Source organism: Platalea leucorodia (genome assembly GCF_965183815.1).
Source record: "Platalea leucorodia genome assembly, chromosome: 9".
NCBI lineage: Eukaryota > Metazoa > Chordata > Aves > Pelecaniformes > Threskiornithidae > Platalea > Platalea leucorodia.
Genome location: NC_138831.1, coordinates 3194394 through 3212771, shown reverse-complemented (window position 1 = coordinate 3212771; position 18378 = coordinate 3194394). Strand labels below are relative to the sequence as shown.

General features: G+C 42.7%; 1 protein-coding gene across 3 annotated transcripts in view; it reads right to left on the bottom strand.

The window, feature by feature from the left end:
• CHCHD6 (coiled-coil-helix-coiled-coil-helix domain containing 6) overlaps nucleotides 1–18378 on the bottom strand; it is a 120603-nt gene that overhangs the window by 90425 nt on the left and 11800 nt on the right. The window lies entirely within an intron of this gene.

Sequence of the window (18378 nt, the reverse complement as noted above, 5' to 3'; positions counted from 1 at the left end):
TCAGTAGTCAGTTTGATAGCTCAGCGTATACCAACCCCACAAGCAACCAGTGAATACATAGGTACTTAAGGTCACTTGTAACCGAAAGCTTGGAACAGCTTTAAAAGAAACAAAGTTTTAAAACCCCGAAAGGCATCAAGAACTAAACAACCCAAGGGTTCTGAGGGGTTTTGGTTTTGTTTTCTAAAAACGTACCGTACTATTCACCTTCAAAGATCTCAGTGACTACCAACACATCATGACAACACTTCTGAGATAACTACTACACCAGGAAAACTAAAGCACAAGCAAGATGCAATAATTTGTCCTGATTCACGCAGAAAATACTGGACAGGATCATGACTGATAACAGAGACCCAAACCACAGAAGAAACCAAGATTTTCATCATCCATGTATTTGCGCAGATTACCGAAAGGAAAACAGTCACCGTGTACTGAAGCTTGCCTGTTAATATCCTCCCAAGATGGCACAATCAGAAAATTATCTCAGAAGATCTAAGTATAACGGAATGAAAGGTTACACACATTTGAGATGAAGGGAAAGAGCTGGAGCAGCAAAAAAAGCAATCCCTATTTCATTCTTAAATCTCTAAGGGTCTCGGGAAGCAGCAGTCAATGGTGGAAAGCCATCTACCAAATCCAGGTAACTAATATTGCTTGCAGTGATTAACTCAGCCTAGGTGTCAGCCCGCCACCTACTACTGTCGGGTGGAAAATTTGCTGTAAGCACCCAGAGGATTCTGAAGAAGGGAACAGAAACACTGAAGAAGAGGCAAGACAGACACAAAACAACGCCGAGCCACAGCAGCCTTTCCTTTCAGCAGTAACTATTGGCTGCAGCACTTCGCTTACTTCTGAGACATCAGTAAAATGGACCCATCTCATCATCGTTCAGTTTTTTCAAGCAGCAAATCAGGAATTAACATTCACGGCTTCTATGACTGACATAATTGCAATTTAAAAAGGGCAATTAATCATCAGCCACGCTGGCGGCTGACTTGCCAGGCTGGGATCCTTCCTCTCCACACCTGCCAACAAACTCACAGGAGGAAAAGCATCAGGCATGCACACAGAGCCAGGAAGGGCCGTTCTCCCTCTTACCCCCAGCCCCAGGCTTCACAGCCTATGCCGTGGGTTTTGTTATTGCGTTTTCTCCCACATGTGCCCCATGGGGATCATTCGCCCACCCTTTCCCCCAGGATGCCCAACCAATCTCCCTTGCCACGTGGATAAGGAATGCTCTCTCCGTGTTGTATCTCACTCATGTCAGCCAAGAGAATTGAGGCAATAAGCTCCAGCACCTCCATTACGGAGCTCTCCTCGTCTCCCCATTTTCCTTTGTATCTTTGCATCAACGAATCTTTTTAAGAGTGACATCTCATCCCATTCCTGCTTGGAAAGTATATTACAGAGGTGAGAGCACAGCTCCAGAGAAGCAACTAACATAGGCTCACAGAAACTTCAAACCTGGCAAGTTTTTTTTATAAGATGAGTCAAAAAAAGCCACGAAGGCAGTATTTACTTCTGTGCTCTTATGGGAACGTTTTCAAGCACGCTTTAAACAAAACCAAAAACTCAAGCAATTGTTCTGGGTATTAGTTTTGCCACTTTAAAGTCTTTCTATGTGAGCATCCATTGCCAGATGTGAAAGGTATTTCAACCAATAGTATTTAGAGAAGAGACATTTGGAAATTTGTCAATGGTGTTCAGGTTCCCAGAAAGAAAGTTCTGAGACTAAATTACTGTGGGGTGAGTATATAACCTCCCGCAGGAAGTACAATTCTTAATATAACATCCTTTCCTGAGAGCCATCAAACTGACCTCCATATTATGCCAGTCCTCTTATCTGGAAAGTAACACTATGGTGATAAATACCATAGAAAATAAGTATGGGATTGATGGAAAGATTTAGAGCTCAGCAAGCTGTGAGGTCTTCAAGTGACATACTTAAGGCTATGTCCTTGGGCCAAGGAAAACACACAACGTACTTCTAGGGCAAAGAAATCTTGCTCCAACATGTGCCAGCGCTGCCAGCCAAGTGCAGCAGATAGGTAGGGACTGAGGACGCGTGTTGTAACACAAGCTATATAATCCTCCCTTCCTCATTCCTGACAGTCAGCAACCAGAAATTGCCTTCATCATAACAATACGGGAAAAGAATTCAATGCTTTTGTACGTGAAAGAGAGTAATTTCAATCCTAAGCATTAAGTCAGGATGGAAGCTGGAACACAATTACGTATTGCACGTCTTGGTCAGAGTTCCAGACAAAGGTAGTTGGCAGAACGTCTCCGCCAGCAGATAACACCAATAAACGGCCTCATTTCCATCTATTATAAGATAATAAACAGGCTTTGCTTCCTCATACTGTCCTCATTTCTATCAGGTCCCTCTCAAGATTTGCTATCTTTTTGACACATGCTCCAGATGTTCTTCATCCACAAACCTCAGTGCATCATTGCAAGTTAAATGAGGTGTCTACAACCCGCTTCTCTCAGCTTTGTGAAACCAGACAAGCACAATTATGAGCCCCCTCCAGCTTTTTCCTCATTCAGATTTTGCAAGGTTTTAGAAATCTCTTAAAGAACATTTTATTCCCAAACAGACCTTTACCTTCCAACGACACAGGTATCACGTTGCCCCATGCTCTCTATTCAGCTAGGACTGACCTTGTGCTCCATTAACAAAGCCACCCCCTAACAAACAAGAGTGCGGTGTTGAGAAATAGCAGCTATTTCACTCGAGTACGTATCTTCTCCCAACCTAGGAGTAAATACCCTGTAACTCAGTTGTATTTCCTCATAATGACTGGCTGGATCAAAGACTTTTACTGGGCTCTTCTGCACTCAGAGAGGGTGTTTACCAAAACCAGAGTTGGTAACAAACGGAGAGGGGAGAAGAAAAAAACAAAAAAACAACAGAAAGAAATACAATGAATCTCTCTCAAACACAACCAGGGCTCCTCAGCTGCTGCCCAGGATCACAGATGCTTCATTTCCTACATTTCTTTAGAAGAAAAACAAATACTCATGCTTCCAAATTTTCCCAACACCTGTAAGTTTAATGCCTCCAATCAGCACTTGCTCACATCTATCTTCCAGCCCGTATTATGAAGTTTCGATAAGCTTTTTCCTTCCCAACGTCTCTCACTCCACCTGGATAAGAGCCACTAATAGAAGACAGAGACCAAAATCCTTGACTCTTCTATTGCCTACATTTAGCAATCAGCAACTGCCTGAGTATTGTGTGAGACCCAAAGCACTGCCGTGTATTACACACTTATCTCTGCAAAACCACCCTGCACAAGTGACAACTTCCAGGCAGGGGGGAGTGGGAATTGTGCAGCTTTGCAATAATTAAAGCATAGACGAGTGTCACTGCTGTAGATAATTATGCATTAGCAGTGAAATTACTTAATGGAATGAAATAAACTAAGCCAAATGTTTTGTTTTAAAGGGAATTTAGGGTCTGCAAAAGGCGCCCAACTGACAGCCCAGGAGAGCGAGAATGACAGTCCTCAGTCATTCACAAAAACGATGCGACGCCGCACCAGCCTGGCAGGCTTCCACCTCCCGCCCCGGCACGGCGGGGAGCAGAGGAGAAGCTAAAGAACATCGCAGCCTCCCGGTCAGTCAGGCTCTGATCCATCTGACGAGCACCCACACAGGTACCAGTCAGTCACTAAGTAGAGAGGAACAACTGACTGGGATCATTTCCTAAATAAAGATACCAGCTCTGATGGATTAATTCAACCCACAGATCTTCCATAGCCCACCCCCACAAGCCATCATCAGGGAAAAAAAAAAAAAAGATGTTTAATCAGCTTCAGTACAGACAAGACTCCAACCAACAACAGAAACAAGATACGTAGGTACACGGCCGACAACAAAACCACCTCCTCCCACCAAGCCCACGAGGTCCTCCCCCATCTTCTCCTCCTGCCTCAACAACCGCGCACCTACGCACACTCCCACCACCGCGCTGGCCTAGACGGCTCTCAACAGCGTCCTCCTGCTTGTTAAAACAAGGAGTCTCAAGGTCGGTCAGAATTTATAAGGCAGCCATTTCATCTTTTGTGCTTCTCTGGCTACATTCCTTCCTAAAAGCTGCTGAACATTGGAGATTCTGCTGGGTCTGAAAGCCCTGCCAACACTAGGGCCAATTAGGAGTTTCAGGATGATGCATATTAAAGTTATTATGGGAGGCAGTTATGCAGCCAGAATAAATCTTAACTGAACCTTTAAGTGGTTTTTATAACTCTTGTTTCTCCTTCTTGAAAACAGATGAAAAGACACAAATCTCCTCCCCTAAAAATCTGCAGGGATTCCAGCCGACCACCAACTTCTCCCTCAAGAGAAGATTCTGCCCTCAGAGCAATAATTCATTTCGTCCAAGGCCAGCTAGATCATCTTTATGTTTTAAACTCCAAATCACTCAGATCAGTCAGAAACTTACAATATCAGTGAAGGCTGGCCTGAGATACTGGCTTCAGAAAAGCACTGCATATACATCTCAAACATCTGCTGAATTTTGAAAAAACCATCAGTGTTTTTTCAGTACAGGCTTCCTTAGACAGTCTACATAGTCTGCAGATAGTCAAAGGCACACAGATATTGTAGTCAATTTTTACAGACCAGGTTTTGTAGGTAGTATCTAATTAGAAGGCTAGGGTGTAGGTCCAAACAGCGAATCTTAAAGAGGACCTGAGGAATGGAGGCAGCAACATCAGTTTTGATAGCAAGCATGAGATGTCATTAGGACAGCATCTGCCGCTCTCCTCTCACCGCTTCCAAAACGAAACTTGCTCTCAGCAGCAGTTACCTACCCCTCCAAGAAGCACTACTATAAACCAACTAGAGAGCTGAAGACCAAAGAGAAATCTGAGGTGGCTGAGAACAAACCGCATCATTTGTGTGGAAACCTGCACTGTCTTCACGACAACCTTGTCCTCCCCTCAGCAGCCTGAATACACAGCAACGTCACAAGCTGCTACATCCTTGCATTTAAGCACGAAAGCGAGCCCCCAGAAACATGGCAAGAAAATGAAAGATAGAAGCAGGCTGACTCAACATACATCTCCAGTTCGTAAATGATGTCAGGCCTCACAACTCCAAATGATATATTTCTATAGCAACCAATGAACTTCAAAAACTTAGGGTAAACTCATCCTGAAAAATATTACAGTAACTCCTGGAGAAACTATAGCCAGAATGAAAACAAATAAGCATAAAACTTAGACATTTCATTGGCATGCAAGCAATTTGAGGGCTCAGCAGATCCCAGTCCGCCCCCGGAGAGGAGTCTTCATGGGTGTCCCTTCACTGCCACCCTCAGGAAATACTCACTGCCGCCTTGCAAGTGCTCTCCACACAGCAGGAAAAAAGTATGAACTCAGTGAAGGCATCATCGCTGGCATGCGACCGAGATGCACGTTAAAAATCTTTAGCTCCAAAATAAGAGGTCTACAGCTAAAATCACGTCCCAGAGAACTGAGGAGCAGAGCAGAGAGTCTGCAAGACCAATACACAGAGCAGCCGCCGGGCTGAGCGGTGGTTTTGACCCCAAATAAGATACATAATTAATCTCCCAGATTCTGCACATGAGGCAGGTAATAGACTTTCCCAGATTCTAAATTCAAAGGGGTATTAATGAGGACATGCTGTTTATGGATTGTATAATAGACTCCATTTGCACCATCACATTTTAAAGGCTCACTTGAAAAGCCAACAAACTCCCTCCCTCAAAAATAATTTTAAAAAAAACAAGCAAATCAAAACTGCATTGCTAATCAAAGCGGAAAGTTTCATAAGAATTCAGAGTTGGTAATGAAGCGAAAAAAATAATGCAAAAAAGACATTCTAATATCATTTATTTACACACATGTGTGCACAAGATGTACCTTAAGTCTCTGGACAGTATATTGACTTACCAGTAGATGACATGAATTATCAAGCAGGAAACTTAGTTCCAAATCAGTCTGCATCATAGCTCTTAAAATAGGCAAATGACTTGCTGAAGTCTACAGCGAAGCCTAAGCAAGCTCAACAGCAACATCTGCTGGCCAATGAGCAACAGTACGAAATTAGTCTAATTATATGGAAGTTTATTATTCACTCTTACAAAGATGTGAATTTTTATTGCCGCTTAAGAATGCCCAGTAAGACATATTTCTTGTGCAGAAAGCAGATGTAACTTCTAAACATGTGTGCAAACAACAAGGCAAAGTTTTGCCTGTGCTTGCACATGCATGTAGTCAGAAAAATCTGTCATCTACCATTACCTGCCCACCGAGATACTTGACAGCAAAACACTGAAATTAAAAGGGACTAAAATTCATGTTAGTGAGACTATGCTGGAGGAAATCTCTTCTGTCCAGCCGCTTCAATCCCACTGAGGAACGCCCATGGTACCCCTTGAACTATTTTCTTTCCTAAGGGAGCAGCCCACATGAGCAAGGCCTGAGGCAGCAAAGTATTTATCAACCCCACTAGTCCCATCTACGCAGAGCAGAGTGGCAGTTAAGACCATTAGAGCTCCTCTCCCTCCGGGTGCCTTAACACATTCCTTATTAACCTTAGAAAATAAGCCCACTATGGCAGAATGACATTATTGGAGCAGGAGCACGGCTAATGGTCCCCACTTCATTTGGGCACAAACTGATACTCTATCTCGATTAACTACAATGAGAACTCTTATTTTTACCCCAGATGCATAAAATTTGATGAACTACTTCTAAACTGTTCTAAAGAAAAGAAAACACAAGTGGCTGGCAACAGCTTCAAGACTGCATTTAGACCTTCATCATGATTTGGAACAAGGGCAGAATGACCCGAGAGCTGGTTTCTGAACAGTCATCAGATGGGAGAAGGTGTTGACGCATCCCAGTTCTGTTACCAGTAAAGGAACAGTGTCGAGTTCTTACTTGACCACAGAGAACCACCTCTTTTTGCAGGTCGCTGTATAACAAGAAATCACAGGCAAGTAGGTTTTTAATAGAACCCTATGATAACCTTCAGCAGCACAAAGCATAGAAAAATTACACTGCAAAACGCTGAGCCTTGACCAGGAAAATGCATGCTGGCTGGGGGGGCAACTTTTTAAATGATAGAAAACTATAGGCTGGACTGACATTCATTATCTTTAAAATTTTAGTTTGCTTTGCGGTTTAAAGCTTTCATGCTTTTTCAAGTTTTGTACTTGAAACAAAATTCTTTTACCCTGAAAAATTAGGGAAGGGGATTTAAGAAACATGGAAGCTTATTTGCAGCTGATGTAAGTTTTTGTTGCTGGTGGTTTGGGGGGGATTGGTTTGGTTTTTTAGGGTGCTGTTTTGTTTTGTGGTGGTTGGTTGTTTGGCTGTTGGGAGGGGTTTTGTTGGTTTGGTTTAAAAAAAAGCAAAAAACAAAACCCAAACACATACCCTTACTGCCAATCCCCCTTTTTCCACATTTAGCTGGTAAACTAGAAGAGCATATCATATGAAAATACAAAAATGACTGATTGCTCAGGTCCTCAGCTGGGAAGAGAACAGCTTTTGTAAGGAACCATTTGTGTATTGGAAGTTTGGAAGCTACAGAGGTGAGTCCCAGTTTCAGCTCGACAGTGCCAATTACAGCTATAGCAAGATGAATACTGAGGAACAAACCTATTCTGCTCAGAGGCTGGAGAGAAAGGAAAAGGAGAGAGCAGAGATACGAGCCTATGTGTTTAGAAAAAAAAAGGGGCTCGAAGTCATCTGCTAGACAGTGAACCACTTTTTCCATGGCAAAAGCATTAGGCTGAAGATCCAGTGAATGTGCGTGGCAAGCTCTCAGCCCTAATTGGAAGAGCACTGGTTATTTAACAAATGTATCCTTAGTCTAATGTACTATTCAAGTAGGTATTAAACTATGGAGCTTTTTTCTTTTGGACAGTAATTATACATAGCCCTGCTCTATCTGCGCTTGATCAATTTTTACTCTCGACTCCTACTGCATCATCCTTCAAGTTTGCCCATTATCACAAAGTCTTTGAGGCTAAAAAGGCTCCAAACCCCCAATGTAACACACAGACAGGAAAAAGAAAGCCAGCTAACCCTCTAATTCCTTCCCTCCCTCATAAGCTTGCAGGTGTTCTATTTGCATTGTCTAAAATAAAAAAAATAAAATAAAAAAGTCATCAGCTCATTTCCTCTCCCTTAGTACAGTCCCTTTTAAGAAGCTACTTTCCATCATGTTATACTCAGTGCTCATAAATAATATAGATAATTGCAGATGGTCATAACAAACAAGCCGAGAAAGTATACCTATATAGTACAAAGGAAACAATAAAAATTCTGATGTGCTCCAAAAGCAGAAGGAATTCCTGGCAAATAGCAGCAGTTGCATCCAGGTCATTTTTTCAGTTTGATGTAAGGCAATTGTAGAGCCAAAAATAATACAGGGACAGACTTCAGACAAAGCTAAACAAGGGTGCTGGCAGCTCCCTTCCCTCTGAAGCACGTATTTCCTACCTCCTCCCCACATGCAACACATAGCTATTTCTTCCCTAAAAATATGCATTAGGAAAGAGGAATATTGCTCATGGAAAGATAGGTTTAAAACTGCTGAAACTCCAAAATACACAAGCAGCATGCAATTAGGCAGATATTATGCTGACTGTAATAAGAAACTCTAAGTCCACCCAGCTGCCCAAGAGTTAACATTATGCGTTTCTCATCAAAACCTCTTCCAAGAGGTTAAGCACACAATAGACTATCTAAAGCACAGCTAGAAAGGCTGCTTGAAATTCCACACATGTGCCTCAGCAATGTATTTCTATTAATGTCCAGTGTGTGTCAGCGTGAAGATAAGGTACCAACATCATGTCCAACCAGCCAGCTAGAGAATGGGACGCCGTGTAAAACATTGTCTGATGCTTAGAATCCCGGAGAACGGTGGCGTTTGCAATCTCACCCGCTGCACGCGTGCCTGATAACGCCACCAACGAGGAGAGGCGGCAGGAGCAAACCGTCCTGCAGTTTTGGGAAAGTAAAAAGACAAAGGGAGAAAGAAGGAGGGAGAGGGAAGCAAACAAGAATGAAAATAAAACTTCATCAGCAAATAGAAGCAGGTTTGAGGATGCCCAACTGTAGCAGAAGGTATAAATAAACTGGAAAAAGCCTCAGTGAAATTTACTCTTTGTATCAGCTTGCTTTAACTTTTCTTTAAGGTGAGAAATAAAGAAATAACATCAGTGCTTATTTTGATTTCTCCCATCATACCATGTAGACTCAGCTTCATCTTCCAGCACAACCCAACAAAGCTATTTGTATCGGGAGACCTGTGGAAGACATTGTATTTGAGGAAACGTGCTCTTGAACAGGACACGTCTGCTCTGTTGGGCTCGGTACTCGGGGCTTGAGAAGCCCATATGTTAACCATCAGCAGCTGCTGTATGGGAACCCGCTGGAATACCCCGTGCCGGTCCGTGCTGTGTGCTGACGGGTGTTATCCCGTTATCACAGGTAACATTCCAGCCCATCAGGAACCTCCTACTAGCTGAACAGCTTGCTAATATCATCTGTAACTTGCCTCTCTTTGAGAAAGGTAAACTGTACGTGGATGAAGGGGTGGAATGTAGTGACCCTGACCGGGAGACCGCTGCGCATCAAGGAGGCGGCAATCCACAGAGCAGTTAAGCTGAGCAGGCGCAGGCCGGCCCTGCGCGGTGCGGCACATACAGATGCAGCGCGGCCTTCGGGCCTGCCTCGTGCTGCCCGGATTCCTCGGCATGGGAGCAGAGGAGCCTGCAGGCAGCTGCCCCGTGGTACCAGCCCCCGTGGGACTTTGCCTTTATCTAAAAGAGCAACAAGATGTTCTCACGTGAACATCCTTTATGAACAGAGTTGTTTTCTTGTAAGAATATAATTGCTCAAATGACGAAAAAGGAGGAACCTCTCCATCTGCACAGCATGCCATGGGAAAATCCACCCAGGGTCTGTCCAACGCTCATGAAAGCAGGGATCCCTGCATCTGGAAGGACTTAAGATTTACTTGCTATCCATACTCCTCTCTTTATTCTTATTAAAACAGCCATTTTACCAAGCCACTTGTCAGCCTCTCTTATTGAGACCCAGAAAGAACCCTGCACCGTTTCTCTCTCACACCACGCCGCCGGTGCAGAACACTCTGCCCATCTCAGCTATCTTCTTCACCACCCCTCTGTCGCCAACGAGGATCGCGTCAAGACGTACGCGTTAAGGTTCCAAGGAAAGGTGGCAGAAGCACCAAAGCTCGTTTTCATGGCGTTTAGGGAATAGACGGAAATGACATCCAGTGGCAGGTCACCTACCTCGCATGCCCGTCATCTGAGAGTGCAAGAGCAATCGAAGTGTTTCACTTAGTGCAAACTTATTTCCTAGCTATTATATTAGGCCTTTTAAATCAATGTTGCTCCCTTTTTAAGTAACACTTTCCAGTTAGAAACATCAAGAAAATTTTCAGTGATCAAGGATCACTGATTCAAGATTCAAATAGTGGGAACTACATTCTTATAACACTCTCAGCCTTCATGCCTAGGACAATCTCATACCACAAACCATACCGGACTTGACCAATACTGGCTCGTGGGAAAGGAAAGCCTACTGAAACCCCCTGATGCACTACCAAGTCTCTGTTGCTTGTGCCCCCAAAATTAGCTGCAAAATTAGAACAGAATTCTGCTACTCCACAGTAGTCTGGCAGTAAAAAAAGATGCAGTCCAGCTTTGCTGGACCATTCCTGGAAAAATATCAACATATTATTCTCTTATTTCTTTATGAATTGAATATTTTGTAGTTATAGATAGGGGAAAAGGAAGGCTAATCTTATCTTTTGCTTCTTAAATGATGGAATGGCTTTACAGTAACCCTAAGTCAGGACAAATGAATCTGGAAGAAGTTTCTGTGGATTATATGAACTTGGTAGACAAAAAAAAAAAGTGTGAAATATGGGCACAGGAGAATTGAAGGCAAGACAGGGGAAGCAGGCAGCACCACAGACAACTTCAATTTGTTGCAGCTGTAGGATTTAAAAAGAGGCCAACCTTGTGATAAGGTCCCTTAGCCCAAGAGACTACAAAAATGAGAAGCTCAGACGACCATCAGCTGCTGAAATCTGCAAAAACTCTCCAAACACAAATTAACCTTCAGTCAGGAGATAAAAGACTAGCTGCAGAAATTGGAAGTTGTTAAAAAATGCTATAGATGTCTGACAAATCATAGCAGCAGTAGCAGGGAAAATAAGGAGTACATACGCAGCATCTTATCCTTAGCCAGGTAACAGCTTTGCCTTCCCTCAAGAGAAGATGGAGAAAGAGGAGGTTTTCTTTTGGTTTGGCTTTGTTTTTACTTTCTGGGTTCATTGTAGTACGCATTCTCCAAAATTGCTCTAGTTAAATTTAGATCTCACTGCTGCTCCAGAGACCAGAAGTCATTAGCTTGCTGGAGGCAGAAGACATGTAGATCCTCACCATGCCAAGCTAAAAGTTAATGCAAACCTTTCCAAAGTCCACCATTTAATACTGCAAGATTACTTTCTATAGGGATCCCTTAAATGTTTAATGGTTTCATAAAAAGAAGTAATTCCTTCACTGCAGAAATGCACCCATTTCTATAGTAGAAGGTAGCAGCCACAGAGAAACCCAACTGGGGGGGAAAAGGAGGGATGTTGTGGCCAGAGACTGTAGAATAACAGACCACTAACTTTAAAGACTCCACACATTAAAACATTTTCTTCAAAGGAAAGTCTAGAAAAGTATGTCTTGGCTCAGACAGCAAGAATGAGAAGGATAGAAGGAACAAGGTCTGAAGCTACTCAGCCTAGCTATTTAAAGCCCCCTATCAATAGCTTGCAACATTTTGTAATAAATCATTACGGCTTAAACCAAAATACACATCTTTCCATTTGTATCAATGCATTTAAAAGGCAGTTTTATTCAATTAGTGAAAGCAATCGAAAACAACTGCATTGCAACTTCTAGCCCAAGATAATGCCGCTCCTGCTGACCTAGTCGGAGTTCCCTAGCTGGTTTTGCATGCACGAGGAGTAGGTACGTGAGGGTTTGACACACAGTATGTGGATGTTCTGCAGATAGCCAAACTGCAGGGAACAATGCTCACCAGGAGGCACTGCCCCCACAGGAATTCATGTTCCAGTAACTAACGGCCCCAGTCATTTTCTAAAGAAAACAAAAATCAATCTGAAAAAAAAAAAATGGTGTCATTCCTTTAGTAAACACATGTACATACTTGTTTCTAATCACTGTAACATCAATGAAAGTCAAACTTGAAGAAAAATAACTGAATGGGCTTTTTCCTCATTTTGCACTATTATTTAAAACAAGCCTCCATACTTCCCGATTGAAATCCATGTTTTCTGTTTCACCCACAAAAAACTTGAATCAAGCAACATTTACAGAAATTAAAGAACCACTAAACACTAAAACCCAAGATTTGCATTAGCAATGTCTCCTCCCAGAACCAGCCGATTTCCTACACACAGGCTTGCAACTTGAAAAAGAGAAGGGTTTTAGCTCAGTGTGCTACATTTTAGCTGCAGAGCAAGCAGGACCTACAAAACCGGCCCTGATGTGCACAGTATCCAAACCATAACGCAAAGCTCAGAGACAATACCTTTCATTACATCAACTCAAATAAATAAGGAGGAAAAAGTGACAAGTTTTGGCAGTAGAGGCCTGACCTCAAAAACAGCAGGCTCACTTCGCTGACGGCCCCACGCTGTCACAGTTTCAAACACCACGCTGCTACTGGACCCCAGCCGGTCACTCCAGCTTGTCACCACGATACGAGATTACGCACAACAAAAACCCAGTCTAATCTAGAGATGCTTACCTATCGTTAATCAGCCAGGATGAAGCTGATCCCCAGCTTATCACAAAGTGAATGAAAGCCTTAACAAAACTAAATCATGTTCAGCACCGTTTTTAAAACCATCTTCAGTACCAGCTCAGCTGCATCTACAGCTGATACTGCTCAACAACAGCGGGCAATTCACAGCAAAAAATGTAGGCAAGATTGCCTTGAAGCTTCATCAATGACCAGAAACCTAAAGAAACCTTCCCATGAAGGGGCCAGTCGGATCACTCCTCCACCCCTACAGGGCCAAAAAGAAAACACTAGTCCACAATCACTCCCCTGCTACCACCAAAATTCTCCATTGTATCAATCTATGAATGGGCTGTTCATGCTGCTTTCAGAAATAGTAAACAATTTAACCTCCCCGTTCTTTGAACTGGAGACAAAAAACTTACCAGTTAAAATGTCAGCAGACCAATATGCAGTAAGCCAAGGGTGGAAGTGTCCAGGGCATGCCACAGGCAAAGCCCGGGAGTTCAGAATCCCGCATTCACAAGATGACACCAATATCAAAACCCACTGCCCTGATCAAAGGCATTCCCCACCACGCGTTCTTCCCTCAGCCCTTCTCTCTTCAATCAACAAGGGAGATGAGAGGCTCCGAAGAACAAAAAGATTATTTTGGGGCAAGAAATCATCCTAAAAGAATCCAACAGCCTATGACCAATTGTAATCAGCTACTGGACAGCCAGAGATGGGACAAACCTTAAATCCTCGTATTTCCTCCCACACTCGTATTCTGCGCCACACTAATCACAACGGTGCGATGCTGGGGCTACCAGAAAGCAGAGGTTGCCATCCAGCAAGCCAGTGAGCAAGGTGCGACTAGAAACACTGGGCAATGGTGAGCTGTCCATCATCGACAGCTGGAGAAACACTTTCCCAGCAACTTAGGAATTCTGTGTCCAGTCTGTTTTCATGCAGCAACCAGTGCCCATCAGTCTTGTCTGAAAAAGCTAATTATGGTGCAAAGTTTGTCCTACCATCACCCCATTTCTGAATTCATTCTTTCAAAGTGGGAAGGAAGACGATGACTTTTGGTCAATAACTCTGACAAAGCCATTATCCTAGGGGTATTAAATGGGGAGATAAGAACTTCAGGGCTTTGCACAAATCATATTAGTTCAATTCTCAAATCCGGGTAATGCTTCTTTTCAAAGTATTAATTTCATTTATTCTATTTGCTCTCCTTCTGTCCTGATAACACAGGCGCACATGGCCCCTAAATGAGATCCTCCTATTTTATAAGTTATAATCCTCCCTTTCTAGAGTAGTAATGAGATGTCTTCGCTTAATCGCGTTTATTCTCCCCCTTCTGCTTTTCTCCATCCCCATTCCACATTGATTTGTTTCAAAGGTTTCAGCAAAAACCATCAGGCAAGGAGTCACTGGCTCCAAGAGGCTCATGATGCATATGCCGCACATGCGGCACAGCCTTAGGAGATTACAAAAGCAGAAAGGAGAAAAAAAAGAGCAGCTTTGCTTGCAAAGTTTCTTTCGCTGGTAAGAAGGAGAAAGCAAGCAAGCCAGAGGAACTGAGAAGTTGAGAGAGGAAGTTTTGAATAATTGGAAAGGCAAACGGAAAGATTGCTGATATAGGGGAAAGGTGAGACTATTCACAACACAGTGAAGCAATTAAATAACTTCACTATGACAACTTTGGAAGGTCCTCATGCTAGAAATAAAAAAGGATTTAAAGATAGCTGTATTAATTCTTGGATATTTCACATGAGACTTAAGGCATGCTACAAGCATTAAACACCCTAGGCCCTGCTGTGAAGTACTGTACATATAATCCTTGTTGTATTGTAAGTACCCACAGCATTAAATTATTCAGAGTCCAGTCAGCACCATGATCCTGCAGTGCTGTACAAACAAACAAAACATTTTCTAATACAAATTGGTGAGAGTTCTTCTGCAGCAGCTTAGCAGACTGCTTCCATTTGAGCCGGTCCCACATGGTTAATCAAAAGCCATATTCACTCAAAGAGGGAAGTGAATGCTGCAGTGTTTCTACTTACAGAGCTGTTTTGCTTCTTGAACTAAAACTTCAAGGAGTTTTACTCAAAACCTAAGGTATCTAGAAGCCAAGTACCTTGTTCAAAGTCTTAAAAAAAAAAAAAAAGGAAAGATCAAGACAAAAATATAGAACAGGAACCAGGTACTTAACTCTAAATCTCTCTTGTAACCATTGCACCACTTCAAGGAAAAAAAGCAACAAAAAACACACAAAAAAAAAAGTTTTAATCTGCACCCTACCACATAAACGCTGAAGTAATGGCCCCAGGAGCTGACAGCAAGTTCCTTATCAAAGGTCAGCTGTAGTCCATGCTCTCTTCAGGAACGTGCATTATATAAAAGACTGAAGAAGTGCTTCACAGCAATACTGCCAATAATAAAAGTCAGTGAATGAAAACCTAAAGAACAGATTAAATGACAAGCGACGTTCAGCACAATCAAAATTAAATCATTTCAAAATACAGCTATCATATTTGGATTTATGGCCTACAAGTGGTAAGGTTAAAGGAGAATATTGCAGCACTACTGGAGACAACTGTACAAGAGAAAGCTACTAATCCCCAAACTATTGATATGTTAAGGGCACAGGGCGGCTGCAAATATTAAAAAAAAAAGAACAAAAAACCCAAGCCTTCCTAATTATACATGGCATAATTTTCAATTTTTACTAAATTAAGTGCTACTAGAAGCAAATTATTCATTTGTTATTTCTTTTATAGGAGTTGCCCCATTTTTCTCTGGCTTCCCTAGTAGGTCACAACAACAACTACCCTGAAAGTTATTCCCTTACAAGTTTAAGCAGATAATTTCCAGCGCCATCTGCACCTGGACTACCACTAGGTACCTAGAGTTCCACTACTATCTTCCACCTGAAAGAGAAGACTGAGACAGAGGAGATGAAAGAGCAGCTCACACCCATTATTTGCCTCATGTGCTAGGGCAAAAAAGCAGAAGAGTGAGCAAGAAACATTCAAGCCCTATTCCAAATAAAGGAAGAAAACAATACTGGAAGACAAAGGACATATATGATTTGAGTAGGATTGAGACAACCACAATAAGGTAACCATGCCCAAAAGGAAACTATAGCTGAGATATAGCAAGTCTGATAAGGATCCCAGTAATTTAAACGGCTGGCAAAAACAGTTCCTGCTTAGGAAGACACCTAGAAGCCAACAGACAATAGCTTTGACCTCATCTTTGCAAGGACAGGCTAGACTATTCCATTTTTAAGGATCTTAAATTTATGACTGATCAAGAGATAGTTAAAGAGCAATGAAATTTAACAGCTTCTCTTTCTTGCACCACGTTCTGAGCTAACACCCCATGGTCACTATTTATTCTTTTATGGGTTACACAAGGAGAGCCTGATCAGATTTTTGCAGAGCATCAAGTATGCAATATCTGGGTATGTGACACTGCAGGATTAAAAGCTAATTCAGATAACAGAACAGCTTTTGTATGTTAGAGGTCAGGTCCCAACTCATTTTAGAGGTGCCCTCTTTACACTTCACAAATATTGCCTGACTCGCTAGTCATATTTCTCCAGGATTACTCTGCGCCTCACTGCAGGAGGGCAGGGCTCTACTTCTGAGGCGGACCGCATCTTTAGATTGGACAATAAATCCACCAGCTTCTTCCCCACCCTCTTTGCAGAAGTCTGTTAATTGCATTCATAAAGAGAATATTCTCTTTCTAGTGGAAAGAGAGTTAATACTGCATCTGCTGACCCAGATGTCCTATGCAGAGGAACGGCAGTCACCTGCCTCAGACATCACTACTCTAAAGCTCAGCAATCATGCAACTTCCTGCGGTTAGGGTACAATCTGCCACGAGGAAATTTCCTATGACACAGCAGCCGTTCACAAGCGATATCCAGGAGAGCAATCTCAGAGACCTACCAATCCTACCCCAGGCAAACAATACCATGGAGTCAAAAAGCACAAATGGGTCTAAAAACACAAATGGACACTTTCATAGAAGACAATTTCATCAAGGGCTGTTAACCACCAAGGTGAAAACACTTCTTGTCGAAGCAGCCCCTAAACCCCAGAATGGCAGAAGTTGCGAGGGCACACAGGTGGGAAATGCTGCTACACACCTGCTCTGTTCTCATGCTCTCCATAAGCAGCTGCTATGGATCACCATCAGAGATGGGCTATCGCTAGACAGACCTTCTGGCTGAACCACTATGGCCATTCTTACATAAACCTCATTTATTCAGCCCCCTAAAATACCTCCATATTATAACCTCAAAACGCTTCACAGCCAAGTCACATGCCTGGGTAAGCCATGCCTGTTAGCATTCAACATATAGAAAAAACATGCTCGTGGAAAGGTTGTCCAGTTAAATCAAGTGGATGCAACAGATCAGTAGGATGGAAGAAACACAATAAAGACGATCATTACTCAAGTCTGTCCTCTCCCTAGACCATCCTTTCAGCATGTACCAGGCAAGAACTACCATGAGTCTCATTTTCTCAATAAACAGCTTCAACATCACAGTCTAAACGAGCGAGCAATTCGAGCTCACTGTGGCAAGCACAGTCCCACCCTGACACCTCGTACCACCGCAGGTCGGAAGAAGTGGCAAACTCTGCATTGTTTACAGGCAGCACACGATTGCCATAACAATGCTAGTATTTAAAAGAAAACAATATAAAATAGTATCATGTGAATATTAAGGACCAATGACAACCCTAAACTACTGTAGTGAAATAAGCCTTTTGCTCTGCTCAGTCCCATCTCACTGCACTTCTGCCTCCATCGCTGCTCGCCTCAGCACTGGTATGACCATGTCCCAAGGGGTCACCTCAGCAACACCGAGGTGCCTGACTCATAGCGAAGGCTGCAGCAAGAAATCCCCAAAAATAAGTCTGCCTACTGGGCAAGAACAGATTGGTTTGGGAGTCAGTGGTCTGTACAAAAGGAGTTTATGCTTCCTGGTCCCTAAAAATCAATCTTAAGCCTTCTTCAAAACGTTACAATACTTGACGCTTTTGTAACAGTTCTTCTGTTACCAGCATCCTAAAAGACTCAAACAACAGAACTCATTATTACTTTTTATTAATTTGGGTATTTGCACAATTATACTTTAGAAAAACAGAGCAAAGTTTCAGGATAGATCAGATCAGCTGAATCTGATCCTGTATATATTGAAACACTCATTTCATACACTTGAGAGTTTAAAAGAGCTCTCTCTAGCTCAGACAACGACCCCATATAGACACACCACACTGACCTGCCACAGGTAAAGCTGTTCCCAGCACAGTCGTTGCTTATGCCTTTCCCTGGAAGCTCGGCCTTAGCATCACCACATGACATGCTGCAAGTCTAGCTTGCCAGCTACACTGTAAGCCAAGCTTAAGTGATGAGGTGGGAGGTGATGCATGCTTCAGCCCAAATTAAAGTTCTTAAGTTCATCACACAAGTGACATTTAACGAATCCTCTCAAGCAGAGAGATTTTAGCCTGTACTGTATGGAAACATA